This window comes from Rana temporaria, chromosome 2 (assembly GCF_905171775.1).
Source record: "Rana temporaria chromosome 2, aRanTem1.1, whole genome shotgun sequence".
NCBI lineage: Eukaryota > Metazoa > Chordata > Amphibia > Anura > Ranidae > Rana > Rana temporaria.
The window spans coordinates 429,745,477-429,763,045 of NC_053490.1; the positions used below are offsets into that span (position 1 = coordinate 429,745,477).

Sequence of the window (17,569 nt, forward strand, 5' to 3'; positions counted from 1 at the left end):
GGTTAGTACAGAAAAGCATCGGTTCAAAACCCGCGCATGCTAAGAATCAAGTCGACGCATGCTTGGAAGCATTGAACTTAGTTTTCACCACGTCGTGTGTTTTACGTCACCGCGTTCTGACCCGATCGGATTTTGAACTGATGGTGTGTACGCACATCAGACCATCAGGCCACTTCAGCGGTGAACCGATGAAAACGGTCCGTCGGACCATTCTCATCGGTTTTGTCCGACCGTGTGTACGGGGCCTTAAACTGGTAATAATATATTTCTGCATGCTCTTTCTAGTTCCTGACTTGCTTTAGTTTTCATTTTTTTCAGACAAAAAACTTTTTCAGCAAGTACAGAAAATACCTGTTGCTATTGCCAGTAATGTAGTGCAGGGGTCGTCAACCCCCGGGCCGCGGCCCACTACTGGGCTGTAGACTTCCTGCAGCCGGGCCACGGGTGCGGGCAGGCGGCATGAGAGAGCCTGGCAGCCAGCATGAGAGATCCCAGCGGCTGGCATGAGACGGCCGGCATATGAGCTTTGGGTGGAACAGATAAGCGGGCGGGCAAGCAGAGATGACATTACCTCTCTGCGCCCCCGCATCGCTGCTCTTCCGCCCTGTAAGCCTCAATGTCGGAGGTGCGGCGGGAAGCAGAGAGATGACATCATCTCTCACCGTTCTCCTGCCTTCACTCTGCCACTTCTCTGTGCTAAATGGACCAGTGCCGCCACCAATGCAGTGGCAGGCAGCATGGCAAGTGACATTCCAAATCTTGTGGCAGGCAGCATGGCAATGACATTCTTCATCTGCTGATAGGCAGGGCCGCCATCAGGGGGGTACAGGCAGTACACCTGTAAGGGGCCCGGAGGCCCACAGGGCCCCAGATGGCAGCCCCCCCTTTTTTTATATATATTTTTATTTATTTTATTATATATATATATATATATATATATAATATTATTTATTATTAAAGGTCCCAGAGGTCCCCAGGGCCCCAGATGGCAACCCCCCTTTTTTTATAATTTTTTTTTATATTATTTTATTTCTTTTTTTTATATGTATATTTTTATTAAAGGGCTCAGAGGTCCCCAGGGCCCCATGTGGCATTTTTTTATTTTTGTTTATATATTTTTATTTATTTATTTATTTATTTTATTAAAGGGTCCAGAGGTCCCCTGGGCCCTGGATGGCAACCCTCCTTTTTTTTTTTTTATAAATGTTTATTTTATTTTTTTATATATATATTTTTTTATTTATTTTTTATTAAAGGGCCCAGAGGTTTCTTTTTTTTATTCTCTGCCTGAAGCTGTGTAAGGGGCACCATAATTCCTGATGGCGGCCCTGCTGATAGGCAACGTGGCAGGTGATGTGGCAAGTGACATTCCGCGTCTTGTGGCAAGCAACATGGTAGGTGACTTGGCAAGTGACATTCCGCATCTGGTGACAGGCAACATGGCAGGTGACATGGCAAGTGACAATCCCCAATTTTTTGGCAAGCAACGTGGCAAGTGACATTCCCCATCTTGTGGCAGGCAGCGTGGCAGGTGACGTTGCAAGTGACATTCCACATTTGGTGGCAGGCAACATGGCAGGTGACGTGGCAAGAAACATTCCGCATCTGGTGGCAGGCATGGCAAGTGAAACACTCAGGGCTCCCAATAATTCATCATTATGGTGAGTTGAACTATTTAATTTGTTACTTCTATGTAATAATATAAATAATGCGCTGACAAATTGCCTGCGGAAAATCGCTTTCCCCCGTGTTCCAACCCCCCCCCCCCCCCAACCGGCCCAATTTTCTTCCACTCAGCCGGTCTCCGGCGACCAAAAGGTTGGGGACCACTGATGTAGTGTACATTTCACTTTCTGTGAGCTGAAGCAAAAAGCTAATTTTTCTTATCTGCCTTCTGTAAACTACTAATCCCCCTCCCATTATGTAATCCGGTTGCATACAGCATGATGACATGTTTGTAAAGCAAATCAGAACAGTAGCCTAGATGACAACCAAACGTCCCTGGTTTCTCAGGACAGTGCCTGACTTTAGAAAACTATCCATGCGACAGAAGTGCCCCCAATTGCTACAACCGCTTCCCCAGTTCATATAAATACAGCCAGCAAGAAAAATGTTGCCAGGTCGATTACAATAGCTTTAAAGATCCTGCTTTGTCCTGTTCTAACGATTTCATCTGCCTCCGCCCTCCCGGCTTATGCAGTTTTACCAGCGGGAGGTGAGTAGGGTGACCACGTGTCCAGGATTGCCTGGGATAGTCCCGCATTTTGCAGGTCTGTCCCGGGCACATTCATTGTAGCACAATACAGTGTCCCGGAATGAAACTGACACAGCCACCCCCCCTGGCCAATCTGATGCCCCCAAAAAAGGCCGCCACATCACTGCTTTACTCACTGACGGTATTTGTCCTGGCTGGGAATGCCTGGGGGAGCACAATCCCGCCCCCTGATTGTGATTGGAGAAATCATAAATCCCGCCTCTTGTGTCCTATCACTGAGCTATGATTCGTTACAGCACAAGCTGATTTTTGAGGAAGGGGGGTGTCCCTGAATGGTAGTTTGGAATGGCCCAGATTTATAGAGTGTGGGCGCACATTACGCCGCCGTAGGGCACACAATGTACGCTACGCCAACACAGCGCAGATAGGCAAGCTCTGCATTCAGCAAGCCAGTGCTCCAAACGGTGCGCCAGCGTGGCGTGGGTTTTGAAGGCGTACATCGGCGTAGGTGGAAGTGGGCATGAACCCATGCAAATGAGGCGTGACCCCATGCAAAGGATGGTCCGAGCGCCAAACAGGTATGTATTACGAACTGCGCATGCTCCGTGACGACAGCACCCCCCCATGCGCCTGCTCACAACCACGCCGGCACAACTGCCTAAGCTACGCCGGATCACTGCGTACGCCGTGAACATAACGTACGCCCAGCCAGACACACGTCCAATGCAAAATACGTCGGCTTGTGTTCCCTGGTGCAGACCTGTGCATGTCTGTTGCCGGGTTGCACCTCCTTTATGGGGCATAACTTTACGCCGGACGTACAACTTAAGCGCATCTCGCGTAGCATGCGCCGGGCACACGCACGTTCGTTAATCGCCGTATTTCCCTCTTTTGCATATTTGAATGGCTGATCAATGGGAGCGCCACCATGCGTCCAACCTAAATGTGCGCCCACCCTACTCCGGCGTAGGCAAGTTACGTCGGCGGGGTGAAGCCTGTTTTTAGGCGCATATTAGTTTGTGGGTCTGGTGCACAGATACGACTGCACACATTTGCACTTACGTCGGCGGAACTTGTTATACGTCGGCGTAAGTTCTTTGTGAATCTGGGCTGTAGTCACCCTAGAGGTGAGAAGGGGGAGGAGATGCCACCTTTGTAATGCAGCACAGTGGAGCATCTCAGCAGTTGTTTGTGCTGGTGAGTTACACTGGGTGAATGGGGGAAAAAATAGACAGGGGTTTAAAGCAGTACTAAACCCAAAAGCAAACATTTATTATATTGCATCTTGCCAGTTCTTAGTTTCTCACTAGTTTCCTTTTTAGGCTATCTTTCTTCTGCAGTAGATTCTGCTTTTTTTTAAAAGTTCAAGCTCTTCAGCAGAATGTATCAGTTTACATTACCTTTTATTTATTCATGTAAACCTTTAGACCCCTTTCACACTGAGGCGCTTTGCAGGCGCTATAACGCTAAAAATAGCGACTGCAAAGCGCCCAGAAAGAGCCGCAGCTGTCTCTCCAATGTGAAACCCCCCGAGGCAATTGTGATCTTATCTTGGTTAAAATTATATATTAAAATTAATAGAAAAGATTGTGAAACCATGGAAATATCTCAGCAAGGATTAAGGAAATATAATCATCTAATGTTGGAGGCTGTTTATGCAAGATAGGGATTGTGTGAGTATGATTATTAGGTTGCACGTTATCACATTTAGATAATATTTGCTTTAGAGTTGTGACTGGCTAGCAAATACCAGTATCAGTTGGCTTAGTATACTGCAGAGTGAAACAAGTATTGCATATAAAGCATATGTCTGCTTTTAGATGTAGCTGGATGCATAATGCTTCAAAATCTACATGAGCTACTTTTGTAAAAAAAATTGCCTAATTGACTGCTGCTGTGGTATGAGGTGTAGGTGCCTTTAAAATTGTGTTAGCGCATGTGTACCCAGCGCTGTCTTAACATCAACAATGTCACACATAAATGAATTAACCCAAATACAAATGAAAATTAATTTTCAGTGGCAACATTTTTTTTTATATTAAGGTGCAGTCATTATTAATATGCCGTGCAGTGCCGTACCGTGCCTCCCTTCTTATGTGCCCACACTCACCAGATGGTGGACACTGCACCCACCTAATGCATTTTGCTCTGCTCCAGAAGCGTCATCAAAGCATCATTGGGGCGGAGCCAAATGCATTAGGTCGGTGAATACTTCCGGCGACGTTATATCCGCCGCTTGGAACACAAACTGCAACTATTTAAATTCCAAGATGGCGTTATTATTTGCTTACATTCAAGAGAAGTGTTGTGCAAGTTTTAAATTGTCTGTCAATATGATTTTTTAACCTAATGAATAAACGTATTACACTATGGATTTGTCTTGATTATATTTCCCATAACATACACAGGGATCTATTCCTACCTGCTGGAGAACTACAAGGACAAGCGGACCATCTATTGAGAACACCATCTGATGAATAATAGCATCTTTTCAGGTGCAGTGTCCACCATTATCTGGTGAGTGTGGGCACATAAGGAGGGGAACACAGTACGGCACTGCGTGGCATATGAATAAGGACTGCACATTAGTATAAAAAAAAAAATGTTTTGCCACTGAAAATTAATTTGCACTTATATTTGGGTTAATTCATATTTGTCCGACATTGTTGATGTTGAGACATCGCTGGGTAAACATGCTATAACACAAAAGTGTGAAATAGTCTTCTAAAGCACTTGTATACACACCCAAAAACGTGCAATAATGTTTATTTTTTATTTTTTTTTACACAGACTACTCTTGATAGGAGAAAAAGATGAAGGGAAATTACTAAAACTGGAGCAGTTGTGCATGGCAACCAATCAGCTTCTTGATTTCATTTTCAAAGCTTAACCACTTAAGCCCCGGACCAATATGCTGCTAAATGCCCAGAGGCGTTTTTACAATTCGGCACTGCGTCGATTTAACAGACAATTGCGCGGTCGTGCGACGTGGCTCCCAAACAAAATTTGCGTCCTCAAACATTTAGGCCAAAATTTATTCAGCCACGTGTCTTTAGTAAAAAAAAATCGCAATAAAAAAAAAAATTAGCTTCCTAGCGGCAACAGTGACACTAATACAGCGATCAGAAAAATTATTGCTTAGTGACACTGGCAATAGGGAGTGAAAGGGTTAACTAGGGCAGTGATCAAGGGGTTAAAACTTTATATGGGGGGGTACGGGGCTACCCTGGACCTAACACAAACTGGCTGTCACACTAACTGTCACACTAACACTAAATGCAGTGATCAGTACATATATGATCACTGCATTCAGTGACAGTGTGACAGGGGGGTGATCAGAAGGGGTTAAATGTGCCTATGTGTACTGGTGTCAGTGTAGTGTTAGGTGCGACTTACTGTGACTCTTCTCTCATCTCGGCGGTTTGAAAATACTTCCGAGATGAGAGCTGCATCACTTCCTCTGCCTATGTTTCCATTTTACAGGCAGAGGAAGTAACACAGCGGCGGCTCACAGGATTGGCTGGAAGCGATCACGAGGGGGCGGACAGAAACGAACAGCCGCCCCCTCGAGTCGGATCGCTCCCGGAGGTAAGCCGCCCGCCGCACGCAGCGGAGGGGGTCCCGATCGGACCCCCGACCCGCTAGAAGGCAGGGACGTATATATTCGCCCATCTGCCTGTACGTGCCATTCTGTGGACGTAAATAGTCGTGCGGCGGGCGTTAAGTGGTTAAAGTAAAGATCCAGCCTAAACCTAGGTAATCCTAAAAATGTCTCTTCCCCCAACACCTATGCTGACTAACTTTTGTAAAAAGGATGTGTATACTTACCTTTTTTGATGTCATTCATAGTCTCCCACATCCAGCTGTTGTTGGTGGTTTCTCTTCTTCCCTGCAGCCGCATTCAGTTGATACAGGAGAACCGGATCACATGACCGGACCACATGACCAGACCAGAGCAGGCTGAAAATAGGTAGGCATGTACATGTTTTTGGTACCGGTTAGCCATCATAGGTGTTAGGAGGGGGAGGAAAACATTTTTAAGACTAGTTTAGTTTAGGTTTAAACTGGAATTCTACTTTAACTGAAAAATTGGAAGTTAAAAGCTGATTGGTTACTATGCACAGCTGTTCCAGATTTTGTCTGCTTCAGTTTTAGTAAAATCCCGAAGAAGAAGTATAAAGGTGGGATCTAACACTAGTGATCAGTGTGAAAAAATAAATAAATAAAACTACTGACACCATCCATGGCGCAACTGACACCAACATCTGCCCTACTGACACGTCCACTGATCAACTGACATCATCCACTGCCCTACCAAACCCGTCTATTTTTTAATACATTTTAAAATGTTTTTTACATTTATTTATAAGAGTGTGTGTATATATACTGTATATACAGTATCTCACAAAAGTTAGTACACCCCTCATATTTTTGTAAATATTTTATTATATCTTTTCATGCGTCAACACCGAAGAAATAACACTTTGCTACAATATAAAGTAGTGAATGTACAGCTTGTATAACAGTGTAAATGTGCTGTCCCCTCAAAATAACTCGACACACAGCCATTAATGTCTAAACGGCTGGCAACAAAAGTGTCAATATTTTGTGTGGTCATCATTATTTACCAGCACTGCCTTAACCCTATTTGGGCATGGAGTTCACCAGAGCTTCTTAAGTTGCCACCGGAGTCCTCTTCCACTCCTCCATTATGACATCACAGAGCTGCTGGATGTTAGAGACTTTGCGATCCTCCACCTTCCATTTGAGGATGCCCCACAAATGCTTAATAGGGTTTAGGTGTGGAGACATGCTTGGCCAGTCCATCACCTTTACTCTCAGCTTCTTTAGCAAGGCAGTGGTTGTCTTGGAGGTGTGTTTTGGGACGCTATTATGTTGGAATACTGCCCTGCGGCCCAGTCTCCGAAGGGAGGGGATCATGCTCTGCTTCAGTATGTCATAATACATGTTGGTATTCATGGTTCCCTCAATGAACTGTGGCTCCCCAGTGCCGACAGCACTCATGCAGCCCCAGACCATGACACTCCCACCACCATGCTTGACTGTAGGCAAGACACTTGTCTTTGTACTTCTCACCTGGTTGCCGCCACACACGCTTGACATCTTCTAAACCAAATAAGTTTATCTTGGTCTCATCAGACCACAGGACATGGTTCCAGTAATCCATGTCCGTAGTCTGCTTGTTTTCAGTAAACTATTTGCGGGCTTTCTTGTGCATCATCTTTTAGAAGAGGCTTCCTTCTTGGACGACAGCCATGCAGACTGTCATGGACATGCAATAATGTCTGGCAGCTTACCTTCTCCTCATGTGTCCATTAGAGGCCTGACCCTCTTCTGGCTGCCTTTTTATCATCTCTCCTTCCTGTATGGCCCCACCCCAGGCCATCCCAGGAAGTCTATATTAACTGTTGCACTGCAGGTCTGCTTTGCTGTTCAACCTTGTTGTTAGCTTAAGTTCCTGTCTGCAGTGTGATACGTTTACCTTCCTGTGTACAGTTTTTGGCTCGTTCCTGACTTCTCCTGTTTGCCTGTGACCCTGACCTTTTGCCTGTCCCTCGGTTACCCTTGTCTGCCTTTTGCCCTGACCTTGGCTTACCCATCACTATCGCTTTTCCTGGTTGCTGCTTCCCCTCTCTACCTGTGGAACGTGATGTAGGGGATCCCAGGGGTCGCGACCTGGATCCAGCTGCAGTGAAGGCCATCCTCACCACTAGAGGCTCTGGTGAACACAAAGCTGGGTCTTAGACTCCGCGCCCTGGGAATCTTGGGCTCATGCTTCCTCTCTGATTGCAGCAGTCGGCTATAGGGTTCACTACCCTGTGGTGTATCCCTGACCCCAACGGGGTTCACTTGTCACCTGGCCACAGGTGACCTGACACAGACCAATTTGATGCAGTGTGCGGCATATGGTCAAAGCACTGACAGGCTGACCCCCCACCCCTTAAACCTCTGCAGCAATGCTCGCAGCACTCATACATCTATTTCCCAAAGACAACCTCTGGATATGACACTGAGCACGTGCACTTAACTTCTTTGGTCGACCATGGCGAGGTCTGTTCTAAGTGGAACATGTCCTGTTAAACCGCTGTATGGTCTTGGCCACCGTGCTGCAGCTCAATTTCAGGGTCTTGGCAATCTTCTTATAGCCTAGGCCATCTTTATTTAGAGCAACAATTATTTTTTTTCAGATCCTCAGAGAATTCTTTGCCATGAGGTGCAGTGGTGAACTTCCAGTGAGCAGTATGAGACACACCTGCCCCCCATTTACACATGAGACCTTGTAACACTAACGAGTCACATGACACCAGGGAGGGAAAATGACTAATTGGGCCCAATGTGGATATTTTCACTTAGGGGTGTACTCACTTTTGTTGCCAGCAGTTTAGACATTAATGGCTGTGTGTTGAGTTATTTTGAGAGGACGGAAAAATTACACTGTTATACAAGCTGTACACTCACTACTTTACAGTGTAGCAAAGTGTAATTTCTTCAGTGTTGTCACATGAAAAGATATATAAAATATTTACAAAAGTGTGAGCAGCTTACCAATACTCAGAGGTGGTGGCTGCATTAGATTTTTTTTTTTGCCCATTTACCATTGTTTTCACCTGATATTATGGCCAGAAACACCTTCTGTGTTAGAGTGCCTACAATCAAAATAAAGGAGCACAGGAGGCACAGCAGACAGCAGAATTGTCAGTCTGTGTGGAGGGGAATGTTAGATGGACTAGCAGACTTAGATAAATTGAAACCAAACTCCAGCTTATACTGCAGTTACAGCAAACTGTTTCCGACAACAAGCTCCCATCGAACATTTGTTGTCAGAAATTCTGATCGTGTGTACGTGGCATAATACTAAAATCTCTATAGCTACTGGCATCCACAATCTAAGACTAACCTGTCTAGCCCTGTAAAGAGGAAATCAATACATACCTTTTCTGAATCTGCTCCGTTCTGGTCCCACGCTAAGCTGTCAGTGGTGACTTCTCTGTGGAAGCAGGTGCAGAGGAGGCAGCCAACAGAAGCCCCATAGTAACTCTATGGGTGACGTCACTTCCCAGGCATTTCACGTCGTCGGCTGTGTCCTCTGCAGAGCTTCCGCCGCTGGAGTTCGGACCCGGATTGACTTCAGGAAAGGTAGGAATAGCGATTTCTTCTTTACAGGGCTAGGTACGTTAGTCTTAGATTTGTGGTTGGCAGTAGATTTCGAGATTTTAGTATTAGGGCGGACTTCCACTTTAAATCCAAGCCTCTATAGGTTACATGGTCATAAAATTATTAAAATTTTGTGATGAGTTTTTGGCATTATTTGTTTGTTCCTTTTTGAGTTTCATACCACAGTTCCAAGTCTACTTTTGACTTCGATAATCGGATTCCTCCTGTATTGAATTGTATTGTAATTGAACTATCTATGCTCTTATGTTGTAAAGCACCACGTAAACTGTTGGCGCTATGTAAATCCTGTATATTAATAATAATAATAATAATAATAATAATAATAACAACCAGAATCTACCATACATCTCCAAGCACCCTGACAAGCCTGCAATGATATGTCACAAATTGCATAGTATATAATGTAAAAAAGTAAAAAACTCTATCATCACCTTTAGAGTCGGTTCACACTAGGGCGACTTTCAGAGGCGACTCCGACACGACTTGAACATGAACCACAGGGCGATCTGGGGCGATTTACAACACAACTTGAAGTCGTCTCCAGGACAGGAGACTTTCCAGTGGCCTATAAAGCAACAATCAGCTCTGGGAGAGGGAGGGGGAGGGAGAGGTTTGCCTGAGAAATGTATGTTATCTTCCTGGAAAGTCGCTTCAGTTAAGACAGTGATCCGACTTCTGAGGCGATTTCCATTGAAATCAATGGGTACAAATCGCCTACAAGTCAGATTGAAGTAGTACAGGAACCTTTTCTGAAGTCGGATCACCATGAGTCGTGTGTATTAACACCGCTCCCATTCACTTCCATTGCTTTTCTCTACAGCGCGACTTGGGACGACTTGAGGCGACATGAAGTCGGATCGCAAGTCGCCCCAGTGTGAACCGGCTCTTAGGTTCAATTGATGGTTTAGCTGTGAATAGAAACCAGAACCTTCAAACAACTGCATTCCTTAATGAATTGCACCTATAAGTGGATAATACTGTTGGTAGAATTAGCAGAGCTAGTTTTGTCTAAACAGTTACATATACAGGTGGTTCTCAAAAAATTAGCATATTGTGATAAAGTTCATTATTTTCTGTAATGTACTGATAAACATTAGACTTTCATATATTTTAGATTTATTACACACAACTGAAGTACTTCAAGCCTTTTATTGTTTTAATATTGATGATTTTGGCATACAGCTCATGAAAACCCAAAATTCCTATCTCAAAAAATTAGCATATCATGAAAAGGTTCTCTAAACGAGCTCTTAACCTAATCATCTGAATCAACGAATTTACTCTAAACACCTGCAAAAGATTCCTGAGGCTTTTAAAAACTCCCAGCCTGGTTCATTACTCCAAACCGCAATCATGGGTAAGACTGCCGACCTGACTGCTGTCCAGAAGGCCATCATTGACACCCTCAAGCAAGAGGGTAAGACACAGAAAGAAATTTCTGAACGAATAGGCTGTTCCCAGAGTGCTGTATCAAGGCACCTCAGTGGGAAGTCTGTGGGAAGGAAAAAGTGTGGCAGAAAACGCTGCACAATGAGAAGAGGTGACCGGACCCTGAGGAAGATTGTGGAGAAGGACCGATTCCAGACCTTGGGGGACCTGCGGAAGCAGTGGACTGAGTCTGGAGTAGAAACATCCAGAGCCACCGTGTACAGGCGTGTGCAGGAAATGGGCTACAGGTGCCGCATTCCCCAGGTCAAGCCACTTTTGAACCAGAAACAGCGGCAGAAGCGCCTGACCTGGGCTACAGAGAAGCAACACTGGACTGTTGCTCAGTGGTCCAAAGTACTTTTTTCGGATGAAAGCAAATTTTGCATGTCATTCGGTAATCAAGGTGCCAGAGTCTGGAGGAAGACTGGGGAGAGGGAAATGCCAAAATGCCTGAAGTCCAGTGTCAAGTACCCACAGTCAGTGATGGTCTGGGGTGCCATGTCAGCTGCTGGTGTTGGTCCACTGTGTTTTATCAAGGGCAGGGTGAATGCAGCTAGCTATCAGGAGATTTTGGAGCACTTCATGCTTCCATCTGCTGAAAAGCTTTATGGAGATGAAGATTTCATTTTTCAGCACGACCTGGCACCTGCTCACAGTGCCAAAACCACTGGTAAATGGTTTACTGACCATGGTATTACTGTGCTCAATTGGCCTGCCAACTCTCCTGACCTGAACCCCATAGAGAATCTGTGGGATATTGGGAAGAGAAAGTTGAGAGACGCAAGACCCAACACTCTGGATGAGCTTAAGGCCGCTACCGGAGCATCCTGGGCCTCCATAACACCTCAGCAGTGCCACAGGCTGATTGCCTCCATGCCACGCCGCATTGAAGCAGTCATTTCTGAAAATGATTCCCGACCAAGTATTGAGTGCATAACTGAACATAATTATTTGAAGGTTGACTTTTTTTTAATTAAAAACACTTTTCTTTTATTGGTCGGATGAAATATGCTAATTTTTTGAGATAGGAATTTTGGGTTTTCATGAGCTGTATGCCAAAATCATCAATATTAAAACAATAAAAGGCTTGAACTATTTCAGTTGTGTGTAATGAATCTAAAATATATGAAAGTCTAATGTTTATCAGTACATTACAGAAAATAATGAACTTTATCACAATATGCTAATTTTTTGAGAACCACCTGTAGTTAGGTTGAAAAAAAGTCCATCCAGTTCAACCATTAAAAAAAATAAAAATAACAATAATAATATCATACAATCCCATACACCCAACTCCATACCCACAGTTGATCTAGAGGAAGGCGAAAAACCCCAGCAGAGCATGATCCAATTTGCTACAGCAGGGGAAAAAAATCCTTCCTGATCCCCCGAGAGGCAATCGGATATTTGGATATATCAACTCTACCTATAAATGTTAGTACTTAGTTATATTATGTAAATTTAGGAAAGAATCCAGGCCTTTCTTAAAGCAATCTACTGAGCTGGCCAGAACCACCTTTGCAGGGAATCTATTCCACATTTTCACAGCTCTTACTGTGAAGATACCTTTCCGTATTTGGAGGTGAATTCTCTTTTCCTCTTGACGTAAAGAGTGCCCCCTTGTCCTTCGTGTTGACCGTAAAGTGAATAACTTAACACCAAGTTCACTATATGGACCCCTTATATTTGTAACAGTACATTTGTGGAACCCAGAATGTAGAGTAGCTGTGTACCAGTTTTATCAGTCAATCATTTTATCATCAGTTGAGCAGTCTTGGTATTTTAATATGGCAGTTGGGTGATTGGGGTGAATTAAACTGCGACTGAAGAGGCACAATGGTGACTCTATCTAGTGTTTAGGAGATTGCTGGAACATTTTGATATGGTGCTAATGGGCTATAGTTAGAAATGTAAAAAGGTAGGTTTTCATCTGGTGTGGTTTTGTATATTTTTTACATGAAGAATCGCAGGAAGCCGAACAGACGCGACCCCCTGCGTTGTTAGCTTCCTACAATTCAACATGTAACTGAAATTAATAAATATAAATAAACGGGGCAACAGCTCATATTGTTGGTCACAACTACAATGTTTTGTTCTACTCGGAAAGACTTATAAAAAATAATTTCATTCTTCTGCTCTTTCCTAAGAAAACAAAGAGTTGCCCTTTGGGGAGCCGGAAATACTTGTATATTCAGCATTGAGATCAACAAAACTTCTGATGGTTATGTCTAGTGACTTAAAAATACATACATGACCAATTGTGGTGCTGCTTAGGCTTGGAGAACTTATACAATCAATTCAAGCATCTCTAGCAAAAAAATAGCATGTGTTTGGACTAAAACACAAGTATGGGCTTGTGTGTCTGGGCACTTTTTGCATCAGAACTGCTATTCTACCCATGCAAGTCAATGGGAATGCAAAAGCAGCTCAAAAAAGCTTCCATCAGCTTAGAGCGAGGTCAGAGAGAACTCAGAATGATATAAAATATCTCAAAGCTTGACTTTACTAAATTATTTTTCTGTTGAAAAGCCCGTGGCGTGCAAAACACAACCCAAAAACTTCACCCGCTGCAGGAAAAAATGTGCACACACATAAAGAGTGAAACACAAAAAACTGCGACGGGTGCATCGTCAAGTGGTCCTCCGAAAAGGACCCAGCTCTGATCCCCCGGGGCGTTAGGCTCCTGGCAGGGAAAAGAGTAATCTGTGATCCATACAGCCAAAGCCATATGGACCCACCTTGGTCCAAGCAGCCGAAGCCACAAGGACCCAACATCCTCAGAGGGACTGCCGAAACAGAACCCTCCTCGGTGAGGCTCCCCTCGAAGGGAGACCCCATAAGAGCCAGCGAACTAAGCCAGAAGGCCATGTCCACCGACTCCCAAGACTTTCAGAGCAGGCCCGAGGACCAGCACCCTACTCGCCACACATAAAGTGCAAGCACCAAACAAAAAAAGACAAAAACGTGACAAACACGGGGTAAAATAAAAAAGAAAGTGGGGGAGAAGGAAGGTGGGAGAGGTGAGTAGAAAGTGACCAACGTACAATACGTTGGCCGACCCTCCAGCCAGGAAACAAATATTCCTCTGGTCCTAGCCAAAAGGCCTGGCCCTAGAGGCAGGTGCTAAAAAGTGTGTGTGGAGATCAGTGACCTAAGGTGCCACACGATAAGTGCCCCTTTCAAACACTCGTGCAATGTATGGCATCCCTGGACTGCCACTCCAGGGGCGCTATCTCCACAGGCTTTTCAACGGTCCCTGACCCCCGATCCGGACCGGCAGCACCCTTCCCAGCCAGAAAGGTAGGAGAAGAGGTCGGGGAGAGCCCACCTAAGCAGGCTACTACCCACAACCCCTAACTCTCCCACCTAATCACATTCGGGAAATACTACCCGCTCCTCCCGGTAAAAGGAGGAGCAAGGGTTCTCTCCCGAACAACTGACTGGGGCAGATACCACCAGATCCAGGCCAAAGGCCAGGGACCCGGCCTCCTGGCTTCGACCTCATGCCTCTCTGTCCCGATCAGAAGGCTTTCACCTCCACGCCAACAGGCTTAGCGTCCGCCGACTGCCATCCCGTTCCCCCTCTCACAGGGTACTGGGGACAGTCAGCATAGCACCACCTATCAGCAACTGATAAGAACAGATACTAAACTTGATCTTAGCCAAAAGGCCGAGAAGCGATAATGCGTTTCTAAATTATTGTTTGTATATACTGGACAGTCATTTGTTTGCATCAAACCAGCTTTTCTTCCCACATAGATCAATTAAAATGCAAAAGCAACTTAGAAGGAACTTGGACACATCTCAAATATAAGCTTTGAATGCTTTGAAAAGTGTACCACATTTGAACATCTACACAAGCCCCTAAAATATCACCAGGGTGGGAGAGAAAAACTCTGCTAAATGAGCTCTGTGATCAGTGGTGTATTTAGGATTTGTGCTGCCCTAGGCCTAACTAAACTCGTGCACCCACTAATTTAAATATGACCCACCCCCTTTCTGTCAAGGCCACACCCCTTTCTAAGATAAGAGAAAAGATAACCGCTCAGATGAACCAGAGAACTTGTCTCACTGAATCCGAACCATGGGTGCAGGCAATGCAATGAAAATGCAAAGTTGAAGAGAAGAAGCTGGGACAACCGCACTCCAAAAACGTTCCTTTTAATAAAACTGGTCACAAAAATAACATGCCACAGCAAAAAATCAGAACAAATTCTGACGCGTCACAAACTGAAGCATAGTAAAAACAGCAGCCAGATAGGATAGGATGGAACCCTAAAGTGCTTGGGCACAGGGAATGCCAGGCAGTAGGGGGAATCGGCACTGCACGCAGATTTTAGGGTGTGCCTAGGCACACCTGGCATACCCTGTGTACATGCCTATGTTTGTGTATATTGTGCACATTTTTATTTACTAGTGTAGCGCTACCCCCTCAGGAGCCGCTGGTTTGTTTTTGGGATCGGCATTCTGAGTTTCCTTGATATGGCCCAGGGGTGCAGTTGTAGAGACAAACAGTGAGCGAAGGTCCAGACAGTAAATAAAGGGTTTTCCAGTGCTTTATTTTCCAGGCCAACACAGCCAACATCAACATAAATTGGGAAGGACAAGGTTGATGAAGAAAGAGAGAGAGAACCTTGCAGTATCAGGCCTGGATATTAAATGGAGCAGTCAGTACTGCTCTGTATAGTACCAATTTGTAATTCGTCGCCACTCCAACTGAGTGGGTAAAGTGCCCCCGGACAGACCCCTTTTCATAAGCCTGGCAGCCGAGATGTCACTTAGGATTTCTGGGAGGAAACAGGCCTGTCTCACAGGCCTGGATCTAGCGCCTCTGCCACAGGCCAAGTACAATAACTGAGCTAGGTAGATAAGTGGGGCGAATCCTCCCAGTAGATTTCTGCATCGGTCACCAGATGACAGCAAACATACCTGTCAGTACTCAGGTCAGCGGATCCCCAATTGGTTTGTTCAGGCTCTGTTGGACAACCTGCCTCCGGGTCCTCCACAAACCGACTCCCCAATCGTACGGCACCCAGCCTGGGATCCTTTCAATAGAACCGGGAACCCAGCAAGACACTGGGGTCCCCTTGTACCTCCGGATGAGGGTTTGTGTAGCCTGCAGTTTTGGCCAGGTGGGCCACGCCGGCGGGGTCCATGGATGCGCGCACCCTGAAGGTGGATGCCGCACCAGGAACGGGGACCCCATAAAGATTTTAGAACACATGACACCTGTCACAGATATACTCCTCTCCAGCACGCCCCATGAGGGAAAAAGCTCCTCTGATTGGCTGCTGGAGAAACGTACTCTGCCAGAACCCCACTGGTGCCAACTGCTGGCCAGGGATGGTAACGCATCCCTGGAGCACAGACTGACCCAGTGGACATTTCTGGAATAACAGAAGTCCCAATTTAAATAAATTGTGAATGGGAGCAAAATAACTCTCCCATTCCCCACTAACTTTAGCGTAGTGCCCATATTGAAAGTAAGGGGGCGCTACACTAGCATTACAGATAGTATTAGGTAGTCACAGGAAGGTTTCCCCCCAGTGGTTGTTTTTTTTCAAGGCCGCTGAATTTTTACTGAACATTTAAAGCAGGCACATACTGAGCAATTGAAAGATTTAGAAATCTTTTTAGATGAAAATAAAATAATTGGCTTCTCTTTTTTCACACCCTCGTCTCTATTTATAGACAACTGCTAATTTCACCTTACAGTATATGCTCAATTTTCTCCACCTGTTCCAAAAGATAACGAATCCTTGCCGATACTAATACATATGTAGCTGAGACTAGTCTATATTGTATTCCACGCAGCAATTGGAAACATTCAGCCTTCAGACCGAATATGGCTTGAAGACGAAGATAGAAACCAATAGAGAGACAGAAACTTCACCTTAGGGCGAGGTTGTAATAGAATTACATCGACGTCATGTGACAGATGACCTACTGAGGAATGCGGTGTCATGCGACACCTGAGAAAAGGGCGTAGCGTAGGGAATTGTGTGTCATCTTCCGAGTCTGTGTGAAAATAGATCAATGTTGATGGAAGGAAATGATGAGAATACAGAGAGAGAAATTTTCAGTTTCACTGTTATTGACTCTCGTTGCCATCCTGTAGATAACCTTGTTATGAGTAATGCATTGTATAATTGTTATGTTTGTATCTTGTGTGTACAGTATTTCTAAAAGAGGGACTCCATATTCTCATTAAAATCGAGATGTAAAAAAAGGCTTAAAGGGGTTGTAAAGGTTAGTTTTTTATTTTCTAAATAGGTTCCTTTTAAGCTAGTGCATTGTTGGTTCACTTACCTTTTCCTTCGATTTCCCCTCTAAATGTTTTTTTTCTTTGTCTGAATTTCTCACTTCCTGTTTCTTCTCAGTAGACTTCACACCATCATCCAAGCGGTGTTTAGTCAGCCAGAACAGCTTACTGAGGAGGAACAGGAAGTGAGAAATTCAGATAAAGAAAACAAACATATTTAGGTAGATTCACGTCGGGGCACCTAACTTTAGGGCGGCCTAGCCTAGTCTTTTTAGGCTACACCGCCGTAAATTAGTTAGGCTAGTAGTGATTCTTAAACCACTTACCTGCTAATTTTCGGCGGCGTAGCCTAAAACGAGCGGGCGTAAGCGCGCCTAATTCAAATGACTTGGAGGGGGGCGTGTTGTATGGAAATGAGGCTTGACCTCACGTTTTTTGACGTTTTTTGACACTGCGCATGCGCCGGG

At 44.9% G+C, this 17,569-nt stretch overlaps 1 pseudogene; it reads right to left on the reverse strand.

Annotated features, from left to right (window-relative positions):
* Positions 1 to 14,427: 14,427 nt before the first annotated feature.
* LOC120929914 lies at positions 14,428 to 14,522 on the reverse strand (annotated as a pseudogene).
* Between the last annotated feature and the right edge of the window lie 3,047 nt (positions 14,523 to 17,569).